Here is a 14,800-nt window from a genome sequence, read left to right as displayed (position 1 = left end):
ACTTCTTGTTTTGCCTCAGTCCTTTATTCTTTTGCAATCATAAACCTATACTTTTTTAACATATTTTCACCCCCTTACATTCTTTTGTTGCTCAACCTTCCTTCATCTTCATCATCGATGATTGCACTGCTCCTGGGAAACACTGTCTCATTCTGCCCTGCAAAGCTGACGTACAGTTAGAATGACAATAAAGTTTTTTGAATCTTGAATCTTGAATCTTGAATTTCTGAACGTTGGCTTTCCATGCTGAATTTTGCCTTCACCTTTCATCTTCTGTTGTACCCAAGACCTATTTTAACTTTTGATCTGAGAGTTTTAGATCATAAGACCATAAGATATATGAGCAGAATTAGGCCGTTTAGCCCATCAACTCTTCTCTGCCATTTCTTCATGGCTGATCCAATTTTCCTCACAGCCTCGATCCCCTGCCTTCTCCCTATACCCCTTCAGGCCCTGACCAATCAAGAATCTATCAACCTCTGCCTTACATATACATAAAAACTTGGCCTCCACAGCTTCCTATGGCAAAGAATTGCTCAGATTCACCACTCTCTCGCTAAAGAAATTCCTCATCTTCATTCTAAAAGGATGTCCCTCGATTCTGAGGCTGTGTCCTCTGGTCCTAGACTCTCCCACTACAGGAAACATCCTCTCCACATCCACTCTATTAAGGCCTTTCTTCATTCGATAGATTTCGATGAAGTCCCCCATTCTTCTGAATTCTAGTATTGTTTACTCTCCATATTGAACCAGACAGTCTTTGCTTACTTTGTAAAGGTATGATCAGTTTTATTTTTACTTTTCATTTAGTGATACAGCATGGAATAGGCCCTTCTGGCCCTTCAAGTCGTACCACCTATCAACCCCCGACACCCTGATTTAACCCCAACCTAACTATGGGACAATTTACAATGACCAATTAACCAACCAAATAAATCTTTGGACTGTGTGAGAAAACCAGAGGACCCGATGAAAACCCACACATTCCACAGAAAGGATGTAGGAGAGTCTTACTGCGGATGCCGGGATGGAATTTCAAACTACAATGCTCCGAGCTGTAATAGCATCATGCTAACCACTACACTAATTCTTCCTGAGGCCTTCAGGATTGGATTGTGCTCACTGCTGATCACAAGGAAACAACCCAATACAAACTGAACAAGATTTTAGCTTGAATTTCCTTTATACAGAATTATTTGAAGTGAAGAACTTTTGGAGGTAATTCTAAGTCTTTCAATTGAAGAAGCTGAGAAACCAATCAGATTTAAGTAATCCTCATTGAGACCAAACTCAGAAGGAAAGAGACCTAATTTTGATTCAGTGAAAGAAAGATGTAATATAATCATGGCATTATGATAGAAATTGAAATATTAAAAAATATTTAAAATACTTTCAAGCATATATATTTAACATGTAATGCAGAGGGAATCCAGATGTGGAGATAATAATTCTTCAATGTCAAGGGGAATATTCTGGGTTAATTATCTCCATGCATAGTGATAAAAGTTTTGCTGCCCCTCATTCAACAGAACATAAAATTTTGATATTTTTTATAGCAAGAGTGGAGGATTTTACATAAAAGTTTAGTCAGTTATTGATTCTGTGCTGATTACATCTACAAAGTCCAAATCATTGTTCTCTATGGAGAAGTAAGGTATCACTGATGCGCTGAATTCCTGTGATTGTTTGTGCAGATGGAAGAAACTATTGACATTTTTTCAGGATAATGATATCAAATTCTGACAACCTCTGTGACTATAATGGCGATTTTATACTTCCTGTTCTTAATTATTATTGGCATATGTGCCCTAAGTGTTTTAAGAATACCAAAAAATTGCAGTCAACCTCAGGTGGAGAGGAGCTGGACGATATAAGAAGATGATGAAGATCTACTGATCCTCAGCTCAGTTCCATTCATCTGTGCCACGAAGAGGCTTGCAATGCTCCTCACCTGAATTCAACTTTGTTAGTTCTGTGGAAAGGCAAATACGTCAGCAAAAAAGCGGAAACCCATTTCAGGAAAATGTTTCTCCAAAAAATATTGCAATGGGAAAATATTAATACAAACTATTTCCATCTGGCAGCACAGTAGCATAGTGGTTAGCACAACACTTTACAGTATAGGCAACTGGGTTCAATTCCTACTGCCGCCTCTAAGGAGTTTGTACGTTCTCCCTATGACCACGTGGGTTTCCTCGAGGTACTCCGGTTTCCTCCCACAGTCCAAAAACCTACCAGTTGGTAGGTTAATTGGTCATTGTAAATTGTCCTGTGATGAGGCTTTTATTAAATTGGGAGATTGCTGGGTGTTGTGGCTTGAGGGACGAAAGGGCCTATTCCATGCTGTTTTTGAATTACTAAATAAAAGAATAATCACTGTGAGATATTCACCCATGACCCCATTTCATTCACATATGCAATGATTATAAGTCTCCAAAATCTCTCCCATTTCCCTTTCAAAATACCTGTGATATATTTGCAGTCACCACAGTAGGCAGCAACAAAGTTCAAATGTTGGTTATTCTCTCTTTAAAGAAAACTCCTCAATTATCGAAACTGAGCCTACGACAATAAAGGTCAGAGTAGCAAAGAGCAGTTGACAGGGTTAGGAAATGCCAGCAAAATTATCCAATGGATTGGAGTGCTAAAGATAGTATATATGAAGGAGAAATAATGGAGCAAATAGAGGACAAGGACAAAACAGAGAAGGTGCTTGGCAATACCACCAGCTTCAGATTCCCTTCAAGTTGCTCACAAAACAGATTTGGAAATATGTCACTGGTCCATCATCGTCACTCCTGTCCAAATCTACTGTGAGAACATTTCACCAGAAGTGCTGTAAAGGTTCGAAGAGCCAGCTCACCACCAACTTCTCAAGGGTAATTATGCATGTTGGGCTTGGCATTGTTGCTCTGAGTTTGGAAAATCAACAAATATACCAGTAAATAAATAAATAAATGTATTGTTTTGACAATAATTTAGTGCACAGTTAAAGGCAGAACCCGTACTAAAAATTACATGCTTGCCTTTATTAGTCAAGCCATTTATTTCCAGGATCAGCTTTATAAAACGCTTATCCAGCAGTATCTGGAGTATTGCAGTTAGTTCTGCTTACCCTATTATCAGAATGAAATGGAAGCTACGGAGAGGTGTATAACACTACGAGAAGCGTAGGCACAGTACACAGCCAGTATCTTTCTCCCAGGGTTGAAATTTCTAATACTAGAGGCTGTGCATTGAAGTTGAGAGGGGGAAAGTTCAAAGAAGGTAGATGGAGATATGTATGAACGTATTCATTTATTTGTTTAGAAATACAGCATGGAATATCACCCTGCAACTATTTTACAGTGCCTATAAAAATGATTCACCAACCCCACTCTTGGAAGTTTTCATGTTTTATTGCTTTACAACAATGAATCACAGTGGATTTAATTTTGCTTTTCTTGAGACTGATCAGCAGAGAAAGACTCTTTCGTGTCAAAGTGGAAACAGACCTCTACAAACAAGAGAAAATCTGCTGATGCTGGAAATCAAAGCAACACACACAAAATGCTGGAGGAACTCAGCAGGCCAGGCAGCATCTATGGAAAAAATTACAATTGATGTTTCAGGCCGAGACCCTTTGGCAGGACTGGAGAAAAAAGAAAATATAAAATACAAATTAATTGATTGCATGAATATTCTCTGGCCCCTCCCCCTTTAATATGACACCCCAAATCAACACTGGTACAGCCATTTGGTTTTAGAAGCTACATAGTTAAATAGAGATCACCTGTGTGCAGTTAAATTGTTTCAATTGATTGTAGTGAAAATACACCTGTATCTGAAAGGTCCAATTGCTGGTGAGTCAGTATCCTGGTAAAAACTACACCATGGAGACAAGAGAATACTCCAAGTAACTCCACAAGAAGGCTGTTGAAAAGCATGAGTCATGAGATGGATACAAGAAAATTTCCAAGTCACTGAATATCCCTTGGAGTACAGTTAAGTCAATTATCAAGAAATGGAAAGAATACAGCACAGCTGTAAATTTGCTTAGAGCAAGTCACCTTCAAAAACTGAGTGACCATTACAAAAAGGGGACTAGTGAGTGAGGCCACCAAGAGACCTATGACAACTCCGGAGGAGTTACAAGCTTCAGTGGATGAGATGGGAGAGACTGCACATACAACAAATGTTGTCTGTGTGCTTCACCAGTTGAGCTTTATGGGAGAGTGACAAAGAGAAAGCCACTGTTGAAAAAAAACTCACTTGAAGTCTCGGCTAGAGTTTGCCAGAAGACATGTGAGAGATTCTGAAGTCAGCGGAAGAAAGTTCTATGGTTTGATGAAACCACAATGAGCTTTTTGGCCAACAGACCAAACACTATGATTGGTGTAAGCGAAACACTGCATGTCATCAAAAACACACCATCCCCACCATGAAACATGGTGGTGGCTGCATCATGCTGTGGGGATGATTTGCTGCAGCAGGCCCTGGAAGGCTTGGGAAGGGAGAGGGTAAAGTGAATGCAGCAAAATACAGGGGAATCCTGATGCAGTCTTCAGGAGAACTGTGTCTTGGGAGAAGATTTGTTTTCCAGCAAGACAATACTGTAACTCCAAGCATAAAGCCAAAGCTACACAGGAATGGCTTAAAAACAACAAAGTTAACATTCTGGAATGGTAAAGTCAGAGTCCAGAGCTCAATACAATTGAGAATTTGTGGCTGAACTGAAAAGGGCTGTTCACTCACAATCCCCATGCAATCTGACAGAGCTTGAGCAGTTTTGTAAAGAGGAATGTAGAAAAATTATAGTGTCCGGATGTGCAAAGGTGATACAGACTCAAGGCTGTAATTACTGCCAAAGGTGCATCTACTGAATATTGACTTGAAGGGGTGAGTATAATTATGCAATCAATTATTTTGTGTTTAATAATTATAATAAATTTAGACTAATTTGTAGAAATTTGTTTTCACCTTGACACGAAAGAGTCTTCTGTTGATCAGTGCCAAAATAGCTAAATTGAATCCACTGAGTTTCAATATTGTAAAACAATAAAACATGAAACTTCCAAGGGGGCTGAATACTTCTTATAGGCACTGTACTTAACCCTAGTCCAATTGCAGGACAATTTCAAAGTTCAAATTTCAAAGTAAATTTATTTTCAAAGATTATGTCTGTCACCATAAGCCACCTGAGATTCATTTTCTTGTGGGCATAATCAATAAATCTATACAATAATAACCATTACAGAATCAGTGAAAGAACCACCCTCTTCCCCCCCCCCCACCCCCCACCCCCCACAAATTGGGCATCCAACCGGAGTGCAGAAGACAACTGCAAATACAAAAAGAAAGAAATAATAATAATAAATAAGCAATAAATATCAAAAACATGAAATAAGTAGCCCTTGAATCTGAGTCCATAGGTTGTGGGAACATTTCAATGATGGGACAAGTGAAGTTCTGTGAAGTTATCCCCATTAGTTCAAGAGCTTGACCTGCACTCTCATTACACGTCTATAGTTTATTAAGGCTTTAGATGCCATGCTGAATGTCTGCAAACTCCCAAGGAAGTAGAGGTGCTTCTGTGCTTTCTTCTTAATTGAAGAAATTATGGCCAAGTGGTTAAGGCGTTGGACTAGTGACCTGAAGGTCACGAGTTCAAGCCTCAGCTGAGGCAGCGTGTTGTGTCCTTGAGCAAGGCACTTAACCACACATTGCTCCTGCATGTTTATAGCCAGCAGTGGCGGTTGGTGCAGTATAGACAAGACAAGAATACTGGGCCCAGGACAGGTTCTCTGAAATGATAACACCAAGGAATTTGAAGTCGCTAACCCTCCCCACCTCTGACCTCCAGATGATGGACCACTGGTTTCCTTCTCCTGATGTCTATAATCAGCTCCTTGGTCTTGCTGGCACTGAGTAAGATGTTGATATGGCACCACTCAGCCAGATTTTCAATCTGCTTCCCATATGTTGACTTATCACCAACAATGATTCAGCCTATGAAAGTGATGTCATCAGCAAACTTGAATATGGCATTGGAGTTCTGGTTAGCCATACGGTCATAAGTATAAAGTGAGTTGAGCTGGAGGCTAAGTACACAACTTTGTGGTGCACCTGTGCTGATGGAGACCGGGGAAGAGATGTTGTTGCCAGTCCAAACTGATTGGTGTCTGCAAGTGAGGAAATCTGGGATCCAATTACACAAGCAAGTATTGAGGTCAAGGTATTGGAACTTATTCATCAGTTTTGTGGGGATGATGGTATTGAATGCCAAGCTGTAGTCAATAAAGAGCATCCTGATCTGTGCATCTTTGCTGTCCAGGGTTAAGTGAAGAGCCAGTGAGATGGTATCTGCTGTGGACCTGTTGCTCTGGTAGGCAAATTGGAGCAGACTTTCAGGCAGGAGTTGATATGTTTCATCACCAACCTCTGAAAACACTTCTTCACTGTGGATGTAAATGCTACTGGATGTTAGTAATTGAGGCAGATCACCACGCTCTTCTCGGGTACCGGCTAATTGACCATGACTAATTAACCTCTAACCAGTTCATCTTTGGAATGTGGGAGGAAACTGAAGAATCGGAGGAAAGTGACGCATTCATGGGGAGGACATACAAACTCCTTTCACATGACGTTGGAATTGAACTCTGAACTCTGACGCCACGAGCTGTAATTGTGTCACGCTAACCACTTCCCTACTATGGGGTCCAAGATGCTCTAAGCTAGGCATGCTAATATACAGAAAATGTGCAGGCAGAAAGGACTAGGTGCCTTTCTAGATTATTCATAGTAACATAGAAACATAGAAAACCTACATCACAATACAGGCCCTTCGGCCCACACAGCTGTGTCGAACATGTCCCTACCTTAGATCTACCCAGGCTTTACCCATAGTCCTCTATTTTTCTAAGCTCCATGTAGCCATCCAGGAGTCTCTTAAAAGACCCTTTCGTTCCGCCTCCATTACAGCGGCCGGCAGCCCATTCCACGCACTCACCGCTCTGTGTTGTTTTAAAAAAAACTTACCTCTGACATCTCCTCTGTACCTACTTCCTGTCAGTTTTGGTTGGAATCTGCCGAAATTATAAAAAAGAAACAAAACTGATGATGTAGGTGCCAAGTTGCAAAATTAGTTTAATAATTACCATAGTTTTTTAGCTCAAAGAACAAGTCTGTCCACAATTACATTCAAGAATTTTCAATGTCATTTCCAGTACATAGGTATAAAGGGTAACAAAATAGTTTTTACTTCAGATTTGATGCAGCGCAAAAAAACACACAATAAGATAAATAACACAATAATAATTTTAAAACACAATAAATAGAAATACATGAGATAGCTTATATACATAGTTTAATTGTATATCCATAAAGTGATGCTAGGCACAGGAATGACTAACAGGAAATGATAATGGTAGTTGAGGGTGTGGAGAAATGGGGTAGTGGGCAAAGACGTTGATCAGCCTCACTGCTTGGGGAAAGTAACTGTTTTTGAGTCTGGTGATCCTAATGTAGATGCTATGTAGCCTCATGGGAGTGGGACAGACAGTTCATGAGCAGCATGGGTAGGATTTTTCATGACATTACTGGCCCTTTTCTCACACCTTTCTGCATATATGTCCTTGATGGTGGGTAGGTTAGTGCTATTGATGCTTTTTGAGTTTTGTCTACCCATCGCAGAGTTTTCCTGTCCATTTTCCGTACTGTGGAGTGATACAGCTTGTTTCGAACCTCTCTACTGTGCATCTGTAGGATGATGTAAGTGTAGGTGTGCATAGTCCAGCTCTCTTTAGCCTTCTCAGAAAGCATTGTTACCTTTCCCAATTGTGAATAAAGTATTCTGGGACCTTGAGAGGTTGTGAAAGATGTGCACTCCTAGTAGTCTGAAACTGCTTGCAGTTTCCACAGCTACAGCACCACTGTAAAGTCGGGTGTGAATGGGGTGAGTTCTCCTGAAGTCGATAACCATCTCCTTTGTGTTGATGACATTGAGGAAGATGTTATTTGCCTGGCACCAGGCCTTGAGCTCTTTCACCTCATCTCTGTAGTTCATCTCGTTGTTATTGATAAGCCTCACCATTGTCTTGTCATTGACTAACTTGACAATGTGATTGCTTGGATGTTTGGCCATACAGTCACGTGGGAGCAGAGCGAATTTCAATAGGCTCAGCACACAGCACTGGGGGACACCCATCTTGAGGATGATGGGGAGGGAGGAGTGGTTGTGCATCCTGAGTATCTGAGCTCTTTTGGTTAGGAAGTCCAACACCCAGTGGCTCAGTGGTATATTAAGACTAAGAAGTCAGAGTTTGCTCACCAAGGTCTGTGGAACAATAGTATTGAAGGTCGAACTGAAACCCAGAAGCAGCATTCTAAAAGAAGTGACCTTGATTTTGAGGTAGGGCAGGGCCAGGTGCATAGCAGATGCTATGGCATCTGTTGTAGAGCGGTTCTGTCAGTAAACATATTTAAGAGAGTCCAATGTAGCAGGAATGGAATTTTTGATATGTGTCATTTGAAGTACTTCTTGATGATTGGTTCGCTGCCACTGGATGCCATCATTTAGTTCTGAAGGTAGAGTTCTTTGGTATAAGGATGATAGTCTCTGATTTGAAGCATGTGGGGACAACAGTCCAGTTGAATGGTGTGTCCATGACGATGTCAGTCAGCTGGTGCACACACTCGCAGAGTACTTGGCTTGGGATGTTGTCTGTTATGGGGGTTGACTCTTTGAAGACTCCTTACATCTGTTACTGTTACAGACAGTGGCTGTTCACCTGGGAGAAGGGTTGCTTTCGTGACCAGCATTGTGTATGCCTCAAAGAGTGCATAAAAATTGCTTAAAGTGTCAGGTTGGGATGTGTCACTGGAACAGTCAACTCTGTTTTTCCTTGAGTACTCAGTAGTGCCTTTGATGCCCAGCAACATATGTTGGGGATCATTATTGGACAGGTGTTCCTGAAATTTTTGAGGATAAGCAGTCTTAGCCTTTTGATGCCTAAGATGAGGTTTCTAATAGCTGCTTGGAGAGCTGTCTGTCACCAGACTTGAAGGCAGCATCCTGGGCTTTTAGTAGGGAGCATACCTGGTGTTCAGCCAGGGCTTCTGGTAGAGCCAAAAGGTGGCTGTTCTTGCAATCTACATAAATACTGATGTAGCCAGTGACAGATGAGGCATATTCCTCAAGGTTTGTGTCTTCTCCACTTGTGCCAACTTCCTGGAGCATCTACTAGTTAGTCTGTTCAAAACAGTCCTGAAACACAGTGATTGCTTCATTAGGCCATACAGTGAGGGACTTCTTAACTGGTTTCTCCACTTTCAGCAGTGATTGGTAAACTGGGATTAACATTATGGACATGTGGTCAGAGAGGCCAAGATGAGGATCTGAGATGACTTTGTAAATATTGCATCTGGCCTTGACAGTATCGAACTGAAAAAGGATTTCAATTTGTTTTTGTACTATTAGTTGGGGTGGAAAGGATATATCACACAATAATGAAATTGCTTTTTGAAACTGGTATGGCAGTTTTCTCCTATTTCCAAGATTTAGAGCCTGATGTTCATACTCTGTCTACTTGTGAGCTTGCAGTTACCTTCATATTCACAAAGTGCATGATAGGAATTGGGTCAATGCTGTTAAAATGCGCTCCCCACAGCTGCTGCTTAGCCTACCAAGGAGGTGGGTAAAATTGATGGAAAGTCAAGACAGTTAAGCACCACTATGGAGTGTGATGTGGGCTTGGAATGCTTGTTGTGATAGGGCAGCTGCTACAGCAATGTAAAGGGGATCTAACAGCAGCATCTTGCACCCAGATTTTGTGTCTTTTTCAGCACTGCTTATCTGCAAAAGGGGAATGCATGGCAATCAGTGTGTGGGAGTGAATGATGATAAAATTGATGTCTAAGTGGGGACTTTTTAATGCAGGTATAGTTCCTCATTTTCTATTTGGTGTGTAGTTTATTTTTCTGTCAGTGAATAATAAAGATTGTTGGCTGCAATTTTATATTCTCTCAGTCATGCAGAAGAGAATGCCATGCGTGTTGATGATATCATTGTATGTGCAAAATATGACAGGGAAATGACAGTCCTGCTAGGGAAAACTTCAGCTGGAAGGCATTGATGCAAATGCTTCAAAACATGCATTTTTCAAGTTCAATTTTAATTACTATTCAACATACATGAATTTCCATGAATACTGCCAAACAAAACAGTTCCAGTGCCAAGGTGCAAAACACAGTACCAAGAGTCAAACACAGCACAAGGCACATACAGCACATACAAGATAGCACATAAACATAAAGTCACACAGAAAATATATCTTGCGACCAATTTAGCATAAGTTGCCTTTTTAAGAATCCAATGCGTTTGCTTTTGAATTAGGAAGTTCAGAATAAAAACATGTGTACCTTCACACAAACAAGATTGAAAGAGTACAGAGAAAATTTACAAGGATGTTGTCGGCCTTTAAGGACCTGAGTTATAGGGAAAGGTTGGATAGGTTAAGACCCCACTTCCTGCAGCAGAGAACAATGAGGAAGATTTGATTGAGGTATACAAAATTATGAGGGGCATAGATAGGGTAAATGCAAGCAGGCTTTTTTCTACTGAGGTTAGGTGAGACTAGAACTAGAGGCCATAAGTTAAGGATGAAATTTGAAATGTGTAAGAATAACATAAGGGAAACTTCTTCGCACAGAGATTGGTAAGAGTGTGGAATGAACTGCCAATGAAAGTGGTGGATGTGGGTTCCATTTCAACATTTAATGGAAGTTTGGATAAGTTCGTAGTTGGAATGGGGTTTGGAGAGCTATAGTCCTTATGCAGGTCAATGGGTATAGGCAGAATAATGGTCCAGCACAGACTAGGTTGGCCAAAGGACCTATTTCTGTGCTATAGTACTCGAGACTATCAGCTCCATTTACATTAGCGCAGAGCTAAATCAGGTGCCAGGAAATAACCCTTTTTACTTAACACATGAAGCTTTGCTGTAAGGTGCTTAAAAGGGAGCTTGACAGAAATCTTTGCTTATAGCTCTTAACAGATTGATAACCAATCATCCATGGCATTGCTCATACTGATCTGAAAGAAATTCTGCATTGAGTTTGACTTTCGATGTTAGGCAAGCCAAAATATACTCTGAAAGCAAAAGCAAAAATCTACAGCTACAACAAAGCCCAACTAAAAGCAGAAAACTTCAGAAATACTCTGCAGATCAGATGGGGCAGAAAACTAAGATAATATTTTCATGCTGATGCTCTTTCTTCAGACTTTCCTGATTTTATTTCATTTACGTGTGTTCATGGAAGATGATTTCCTGACAAGTTCACAATTGCATGGAGACACAAACTATACCCAGATACCAATCACTATTTTGAGAGTCTCAATCCAATTTGAAACTGGCAGGATCCAGGTGGAGACCATTTTCAGGATCCCAATTTGCAATATTCTTCACTGAAAGAGCAAGTGCATTTGGAAATGTAGCAGAAAAAATCTTTTAATAAACTGCAAAATAACAAGCCTTGGGAGGCTACCAAACAAGAGAGAACAGATGGTTAGCATAACAAGGCAACAAAACTGATGGCTGGGAGCAACTGGTTAAGGCTGGCTGGTTTGATAGGAGAACAAAGCACTGTGGATGAGAGTTGGGTTTAAATAGGATGCAGGAGATGAGTTGAAAATGAGTGGCAAGTACTACTATTTGCTGGGTAGATACTGGAAGGTGCCTGTCTGTGCAAACCTGACGGGGAAAACTCCCTCCTCCTACAGCCGGTAACTGGTAGCCCAGGAGGACCCTGAAGGGTCCAATAGAACTTGTTGATGAGGGATGGATCCAACATGAAACTGGATGGCACCCAAGAGTTCTCTTCCGTGCCGTACCCTTCCCAGTTGTCCATGTACTGCACGTGACGTGAGTCCATCAAACAACCAACCGTGTACACTGGACTACTTTTCACCATCTTGGTTCTGGAGGTTCAGGCTCAGGTGGATTGAGTGGCCCATGATCAAAGGGCTTGCGGCAGGGCATGTGAAAGGTAGGTGTAATCCTGAGGAACAGAAGCAAACGGAGATGGTCAGTGAGTGGGTTGATGTGATGGGTAATCATAAAGAGACCAATGAACAGGAGCGAGAGCTTGCAGGAGTCTATGCGCAGAGAAGATATTTCTTCCATGTGAGGGGTTACAGGCAGCGAGGCATCACAGAAACTTCTTCACCTGCTGATTGACTCTTTCTGATTGGACATTGGTCTGCCGATTTTAGCCGGTGAACAATCTCACTGAAGTGTAGAGGTGGGAGCAGGAGGCTTGCCAGAAGTGGGAGTGAATTGTCGGCCCACGTCCAACACAGCTTCCTGAGGGAAGCCATGAAGGTGAACTACTTATTGGAGAAACAGGTCCACCATCTCAGCAGCCAATAGAAGTTTGGAGAGGTCAGTGAAGTGTGTTGCCTTGGAGAACCGGTCCACCACTGTCATGATCACTGTGGCCCTATCTGAAGGTGGTAAACCCATGCTGAAATCCATGGCAATGCGGGAACCAGTAGAGGTGGCTGGAGCCGAGAGGGCTGCTGGTTGGAGGAATTAGAGTGCTCACATTGAGGAGAGGTAGCAATGAACTGATGTACATATGCGATGGTGGTGGGTCACCAGACTCAGCATTGCAGAAAATCTAGAGTCCATTGTTTGTTTGGATGGCCCAAGAGAGATGCATGGGACACATGACTGCCTTAGGGCACACAGCCAATGGCACGTACATGTGTTGGCCTTGCAGATCCAGTTCTCAAGGTCCCAGAAGGACAAGACAAGGATCTGCAAGGATGGAATGATAGGCTGAGGGTCGATCTCTGTTCCCGATGGGTCAAACTATTGTGGCAGGGTGTCTGCCTTTGTGCTCATGGAGCCAGTTCGGTAGGATATGGTGAAGTTGAACTGCTCGTAGAAGAGGGCACAGCGAGTCTGATGTCAGCTGAGATGTGGGTTTGTTGTATGAATATGAGGTTATCATGGTCAGCCCAGATCAGAAAGACTGGGTGTTTCCCATCAGCTAGTGTCTCCAATCCTCCAAGGCCCATTTAATGGTGAGTAACTCACTGTCTCCTACAGCACTGTGTAGAGTTGAACTTGCGTGAAAAGAAGGCACAAGGGTGTGTCTTCCCATCTGGTTCTTGCTTGGAGAAGAAGGCCCCAGCACCCACGGCAGATGTGTCCGCCTCTACCATGAAGCATGACAATATAGCTATGGACCCATTTGATGCCATTACTGCCCAATTTAAAAGGAATAATTTGCCTCAATGATTGTAAATTTAATGAGTCTACGATACATAGTTGTCACCATTATTGTGTGGCATGATAAAATGTCTGCAACTCTGATATCTGTGGAAAGGTGTTATTTCCTGTATGTTCTCTCCAGATGATTCAATTAGTTTGGTTACGAAACAGTCAGGGATCTTTCAGCTCCCAACCGTGATGGCTTGATGCTGATCTCAGAGAATAACCACAATTTAATGCTCTCCTTTTCACAGTCCAACCATTGTCAGTTTTCACTGTCAACAGTGAATTAATTAATAAGTAGCAGATCTACATGGTGCGAATACACAAAGGGTTTTCTGTAGCAATCCAGCTAAGGTGCTGAACTGGAATGCTGTTTGATTATATAAATTGTGGGTATGCTAGAAACACATGGAAAGAGAGATGATTCCTCCCTGCCTTGTAAGTAATACCTTTGAAGCAAAGTATCAGGTTGCTTCATCAGGGATGATATTATGTTGTGTGCTTGATTAGATGGATTTGGATCATTAAGTTGCCCCCCCCCCACCTGAAAACACATACCTGTGCTACATGAGGAGACTGTCTGTGAGGGACCCACTGAAGCATAGCAAGGTCTCTGCAGCATCCAGGTCTCAGCTGGTGAACATCACCGCCGGACAGGAGACAATGCCTAGACTTGGTAGGATGGAGCTTGGTGTCATTGCAAAGATGCAAACCACCTTTCGCAGCTTTCTGAAGTGTCTGATATTCAGGGACATTTTCCTCCTTCACTCCAGGTGGTAAATTCCTTTTCCAATGAGTCGGGATGCTGATCCTAGACACGAGATTCAGTAGATGTTGGATGTCTTGAGAAACACACACAAAATGCCAGAGGAGCTCCGTAGGTCAGGCAGGCAGCATCTATGGACGGAAATGAACATTTGATGTTTTGGGTTGTGATGCTTCATCAGCACTGGAAAGAGATGCCTGACATAGAATTGGTGAGGAAGATACTCAGTTTAAGATTAGGGATTCCCAGTATGTTTCCAGTTCAACTTTAAGATTATTGCCATGCACATGTACTGTATATCCAGGGTATAAATACCATGGAAGTTTATTTGTTGTAGCAGCAACACAGTACATTAAACCAACGTAAGTTAATATTGACTTCAATTGACATAAATAACATGTAACTTTCCTGACAAAATGAACTAAAATAAACATAGCAACATTAGTGCAAGTTGAGAGAAAAGAAGTGTAGTGGTGAAGCTCTACAGGTAGTCTGAGGTTGTAAAAGATCTGCATGAGCTGCAGCAACACAGTGGAGTGACAGGTATGCCAGTACCTGTTACTCAGCTTGCCCCGCACCTACTAAGGTTCCTCATAAGTCCAGTACACATTTACCTGTGCCAGTCAGCTAAATGACAGTGTTCCCAGCCAAATCCAGGGCCTTGTATTGCAGCTGAGGGTTCCACTGTATATTCCAGTTATCTGCTGACCCAGACTTTGACTGCTTTATCTTTCCACCCCACCTACCCAATCTTCCTGTTAACTATGGATGGTCG

This window comes from Mobula birostris, chromosome 2 (genome assembly GCF_030028105.1).
Source record: "Mobula birostris isolate sMobBir1 chromosome 2, sMobBir1.hap1, whole genome shotgun sequence".
In the NCBI taxonomy this organism is placed as follows: Eukaryota; Metazoa; Chordata; class Chondrichthyes; order Myliobatiformes; family Myliobatidae; genus Mobula; species Mobula birostris.
Note: the sequence above shows the minus strand (reverse complement) of the source record.